This window comes from Anneissia japonica, unplaced genomic scaffold, assembly GCF_011630105.1.
Source record: "Anneissia japonica isolate Jap-2015-1 unplaced genomic scaffold, ASM1163010v1 scaffold426_len1935630_cov189, whole genome shotgun sequence".
In the NCBI taxonomy this organism is placed as follows: Eukaryota; Metazoa; Echinodermata; class Crinoidea; order Comatulida; family Comatulidae; genus Anneissia; species Anneissia japonica.
Genome location: NW_022713172.1, coordinates 1,544,428 through 1,550,910, shown reverse-complemented (window position 1 = coordinate 1,550,910; position 6,483 = coordinate 1,544,428). Strand labels below are relative to the sequence as shown.

Sequence of the window (6,483 nt, the reverse complement as noted above, 5' to 3'; positions counted from 1 at the left end):
GTTCTAATATAGACAATGGGTCATGTCTCATATTATTTGTTATAGTTTTATTATTCATTATTTTCACTTGACTCGCATAAATAATTTTGTACGAAGAACATTTATATGCAGTTGTACTTCGCAGCGCTTCACTTGCAATTTGCAATTTCTAGTTTATTTCTCTTAATTTCGATTTAGTTTCTGTATTGTTTTAATAATTATAAGCACCTTTAAGCATATCTTTCATGCTGTAAATAAACAAAAAGAGAAATAAACAAACAAATAAATGCTTAACATGATGTGAGCTTCTTCATTAGATGCTAAACCACCAGTGGAGGTGTAACTCTATACCAAGTTACTATCATGTGCTTAAATAAGTGCTGTACGAAAATTAATGCTTAATACAGTAATTTTATATGCTGTACAAATTATTAAAAAATAAATCATTTGATAAAGGGAATATTTCATTACAGTATATCATAAAATGCATGTTTATCATGTTGTCTTATGCCTTGCCATTTATTTAGTGAGAGCAGCCTTAAATAAATAGAAACATAATTGTTCAGATTTATAATTTTTAACCTATGAGCCTTAATTCCATCTTTCAACCGTAGTACTGTTTAAAGACGTTTTGGAAAATGAATGTATCAGCTGGGAACATTCTTACTGCCTGTAAGTCCGTCAAGCATTCCGCAGGGTACACAGTTTATCTTGGCAAACTAATTCTGTGGTCAATATTTTTCTTTTCACTCTTCAAGGATGTTTGCACACATAGGGGGCGCTATGTACTATTTGACATTTGACTAAATAGTGCACATGCTTTGCAAGGTATTCCTGTAAATGAATATGTATTGCGAGTAAATTAGGATCATATTTGTCTGTGAATCTATAATTTACCGATATATTCTATTAAAAGTCTTACATAAAGATTCTTTCTATTTTGGAACTCTTGAATAAACCAGATGTGAAAGTATCGTATTCGTATAAATTGTATTCGTATATAATATCCAGGGGCCCAGGGTTCAATTAAATACCAATTTTTTGTTTGTCATTGCTCCACTCCATAAGTTTCATATCATATTGAGACTTCTGTTCAGTTCTAGGGCTGGTAAGTCTGCAGTATGTTGAAAAGGAAATGGCTTTTAACATAGGCTAACCGTTATTCGGTTCTGGACAACTTAGGCCTACTTAAATTATAAAACTGGCAACTAAAAAATTTGTTATACATCGACTTCTTTTTGTTTTTCTCATCTCTCAAAGCTGTCAATTTAGACATTGTTACTCAATTATATATAAACAAGAAGTTCCACATTTCCTTCAGTATGTTAATGAAAAATATCACGAAACCAATATGTAAGAAAGACTTATAAAATTTTTTTACAATACAAATGAAAATGAACTTTTCGTTGAAGAGATTATGCTTGATATAATTATAAAATCCTAAGTTTCTGTATGCACTTTTATTTATATTTCGTCTTGTCCTCGACTCTTTATTAGCTTAACTAATTCAAGAAGACATTTGAACAATAATAAAAATAATAATGACGACATCGCAGCACTTTTAAGACTATATATTTATTATTTTTAATAGCTCATAGAAGGTTATAAGAAGTTATTGAATTCCAAACAAAACGGATCTAAAAAAAATAGTTGTTGCTGATTTACAGACATTTGCCCTTACATTTTTAATTAAAGGAATATAGGAAAGGTTCTCTATTAAATGAGAAAGAGTTTTCTTATTAAATCTTCAAATTCTAAGTTAATAATTACTCAAATATAAAATTAGGCAATTCAAACATGCAATTAAATTTTTAATTTTTTAGCGACAATTCAATCCGGCCCGTGATAAAACTGTGGTCGGGAAAAAATTACTACAGCCCTTTGACCACTAATCCTTTGAACATAAATGTCGATAAAGAGCGTTTTGAAATGGTTTCCAATAGCAACTTAAAAAATCCCGCAGTTTCATAAATTTAACCTACCTAATTATCCTACGCAATGGTTATTAGAACATTGATATAAAGTTATGTTATAATATAATATTTATTTAACATTACACTTTTATATCAGTGGCAGTATACAAGGTCCACTGGCACAGTCAATCTTAGCTAATGAATGAAGAAATCAATATTTTAAGCGCCGCATTTCAGCAGTTGAAAGTGGTAAAACGTTTGTATAAAACAAAGCTGGTTGCTCACCAACATCGAATCTAAACAGAATATAATGGTTTTTCCAAAAGGTGTTTATCAGTAGCTCAAGTTGTTAATAATAAATTATATTTTATATTATTGTGTATACCAAAATTCGTAGAATCTCAATAATATTTGAATTTACAACCTCTCCAGTCTTATGCGTATAAAAACATAGACTTATAACATTTTCAACAAATTTCTATTGCTAACAACCTCACGTAAATAATATAAATCATTATAGTTACACATCTGTGAATTTGTAGACGATAAATCTCTAGATTGTTCTTAAAAGATTGCTTTGGTGCTTTCTTATGCGACCTTTTAAATGATTAGAACACAACAGCAAATACCAAAGCAGGGTATCCTCGCTCAAGCATAGACCACCTCGACTTATCAATTCTTTCAGATAAAGGTCTGACACCCTCGTTACGGTACCTTATACAGTTTGTTTACTAGGCCTATTCCGTCTGGAATATTTTACATGTATAATCATCCGTAAGTGGGACCTATGGCAAGTATCAATTTTACTCATTATAGGCCTAGCTACTACAGTTGCATAATAACATAGAACATAGTAATACATCATAATTTAAGTGTTAGATCCATAGAAATATTTTTCTTAAGCCAAGTATAAGAAAGAAAGAAAAACAAGCGAAAGATAAAAGTAAGAAAGGCAATGGAAAGATACGGAATACTGTACAAGACAGGAAATAAACAGGAAGATAAGACAAGATGAGAAAGGAAAGAAGATGTATCATGTCGCAGCAACCTCAGATTCTCAGGTTCACAGAGATGGTCAGAAAGTGAATGGATATGCAAAATTGAATTAAAAATTAAAATAAAACAATTAATTACTTATTTATCCATATACTAATAATGCTTAACATAATCATTCCTACTAAGCTCTTGTTTGCTAAAGTTTCAACGTCATCAATTTATGCAAATGACCACATATTCTGTTTGCAGAATGGTTAAAATTATTAATCATAATAGGCCTATTACTACTACTAATAATAATAATAACAATAATAATAATAATAATAATAATAATAATAATAATAATAATAATAATAATAATAATAATAATAATAATAATAATAATAATAATAATAATAATAATAATAATAATAATAATAATAGTAATAATAATAAGTTGTTAAATGTCACGTATGCTAATATAATTATATATCTTAAGCCTTTTGTGGAGGAGTGAACCCAATACTTTGGGATCTCCAAGTCTGACTGTCGTTACCTTTAATCAATAAACACATGGTTAAACTCTCTCTTGCCTTAATATTGACACAAATTCCAATCTTTAGAAACTTTAATAGCGATTGGCAAGACATTATCAAGTTCATTCTTGAGTTCAGAAAGGGAATCAATGTCTGCATAGGAAAACTCAAGGGGTAAACATTTCATGTTAATTGGTGGATTTTGGTCTAAACACAGTTGCAGCTCTCAAACAGTACAAAGCTTCTGCAAAAGTAATTGTATGTTTTTTAAGTTACTGTTGTTTATCTTGTGGATTAATATAAAGGAAATCAGGAAAAGAATAAATTGACAATTGCATACTTCTGATAACCTGATTTTGCTTACTTTACTTACTTACTTGCTTGGTGCCTCTGGCTTTTGGATTCGTAGTTCGTGGCCCGCACTTTAAAATCTCCTTGAGAAAAGATTTATTACTATTATTAGATTGGACAGAAATCCATCCAGGCAAGTTATAGTTGTCGTTGGTGGCGGGCTTTCAATTATACAGCCACCAACGTTTCTCAAAAAATCTAAGGTCGTTTCGTTGGATTTTTGCTGCAGAAGAAAGGTTTTGGCTTTGCCTAATCATAATGTTTTAATTTAAATTTAGTCTACTCACAGAAGTATGGACTTTTAGAGTAATTGAAACAAAACTAGAAGAACCCAGAAATGGCTGAAATCGATGGTAAGAGTCAGTAACCTGGTAGTATTGTTTAACTGATAACTAGGCCTAGGCCTCTCAGTCTCACATTGTTGTTTGTGAACGGCACTCGACTGGTGGACGGGTAACACTAACAAACTGCATTGTTGTTATAAATCAGACAGCCTAGCATAGGCCTAGCCATCTTGGATGCTACAGTCAATGAATAAGATACCTTCATGAATCAAGAACCGGATCAGGTGCGATCTATGGACCGCGGGTATGTAGCCGAGGTTGAATATCTTCTTAATGTTTTAACCCTAACCATAACTCATTGCAGAAGATATTCGACCTCGGCTACACACCCGCGGTCCATGGATCGCACCTGACTGATCCCAAGAACCTTCAATCTCCAAACACAATGATAAACCTTTGTCATTTATATGCATTTTAACACTTTTTAAAAAATGTGTTTTTTTATTACAAACGGGCTGCATCTACTGTACGCCTAGGCTTGCTAGAAACAAAAAAAATTGAAATGTCCTAAATATTTTAATTATTTTTAATAGAAAGACAGAACTGAATGAAGCATTTTAAAACAAAAATTATGTAAATCGGACCAATATTAGCGAAGATATTGCTATTTTAAATATGTTTTTTGCTGGAGTTAAAATTCCTATCCTATTTATTGTTTTTATTATACAAGAAGTTTGTCCCTTACAGTATAATTATGTAGCATTTTAGGCCATGTTAAAATAATACTTGACAATTACTAACAATTATAATTTAGTATTTTAGTACATATATTTATATTAGATTTAATAATTGTTATCAACTTATAGATTCTACGTATAATAAATTATATTGAATCGTATAACTCTAGGCCTAATTGCAGGCCTCAGACAACACGGTGGCCAGCGGGGAAAACAATGTTTGCCCTGCGTATAACCACTGCAAATTAACAAGGGCGCCCTCTATTCGTACGAGCCGAGCCTAACTGCAGTACGTGATAAGACAATAGAATTTTATGCCATCTATTTCAATTAATATGCACACAAATATTACTTAAAACTCACTTATCTTTAATAGTTTAAAAACTGAAGAAAACAAACATGTTAACCAAAAAACTAGCGAAGGTTTCCTTTTATTATTGAAAATCGATGAAACATTGGTTGTACTAAAAAAACTTCTACTAAATCGATTCGCGCGCTTAAAAAGCCAATAACTTGGTCCAGAAATCATTTCTGGAGAGTTATCTGGAAGTACTGTAATCCGATCAAATTGTTGTATACTTCCGCGAAATACCCAATTAATACATTGGATATCCTATCTCCGTCGGGGCACTATTTTCTATCGCGATGTTTGTATTACCGATCTATAGCGCCCTCTATCGGTATTGTATCTAGCTACCTAAGCCTAGGTCCCCTACTAGAGGCCTATCTGACATCATGCTGTAGTGCATTAAGATAGGCAGAGTTATTTTTAAGGTTAGGGTAAAGCCAATTTAACCAATCAGCACGTTAGGATTTGCATAATTCGGCGTAGACATAGCCAAACTGCGTTTTTATTGTTTGTTTTCTTTTTTCAGCAAATGGTTTTGCCCACATCCAGGCAGAGGAGGACAATTATTTTATTTTTATTGGGGAATGCATACTGTATGAGCAGTGTAGTACAGTAATGGAAATGATAAATGCTTTAAATTTACATTGATAAGGAAAAAATATTTCTTAAAAAAGGAGAAATAATAGGGTGAGGTCTAGACCCTGTATCTTATTTTGGGGATTTCAACGCAGTGGCTGGCATAATTAAAAAATAAATTTCAAATATTTTTTCTAAAATTTACATTTTTCCATGGCAGTGTGTGTACTAACTGGCCAAAAATTAAATTTTGTTTTTATTTGATATGATGGTTTGATAAACAAGGTGTTAAAAAGTCTTGCCTAACAACATTTGTTTTATTTTTTTTAATTTTTCAATGCAGATGATTCAGATCCTAGACGAAGAACTACAAAAAGAACGTTCAACTCATCATGGGATAGCGATGATGAACTGCTCCAAGATGATTTACAAATTAAAAGAGTAAGTTCCATCCACACAAAGTACAAATCATTCTTGTAGGTTTATTGTAAAGGAATGCAAAATGCATTTTTTAAATAGTAAATAAGCAGTATATTTATAGTGTAGATAAGCTTTAGCGTCAGCTATTCAGGGCACTGCAGATCGATGGCTTCCATCTGTATCCAATTCCTTCCAAAATGGTCCATTTTGCTCCTGTTTTTTTAGACATAATGAACATTAATTTATTATTATTATTAAATTATTATTATTATTATTGTTATTATTATATGAGCATCATTATATGATCATTATTAGCAACAAGCAGAATGTTATTGTTAGATAGCAAATATAGTATGAGAAGAT

General features: G+C 31.4%; 1 long non-coding RNA gene across 1 annotated transcript; it reads left to right on the top strand.

Annotated features, from left to right (window-relative positions):
• Positions 1 to 3,951: 3,951 nt before the first annotated feature.
• Positions 3,952 to 6,141, top strand: LOC117108292. The gene is made up of 2 exons (XR_004445350.1): positions 3,952 to 4,107; positions 6,044 to 6,141. It is a non-coding gene; the product is annotated as an uncharacterized LOC117108292 (long non-coding RNA).
• Positions 6,142 to 6,483: the final 342 nt, after the last annotated feature.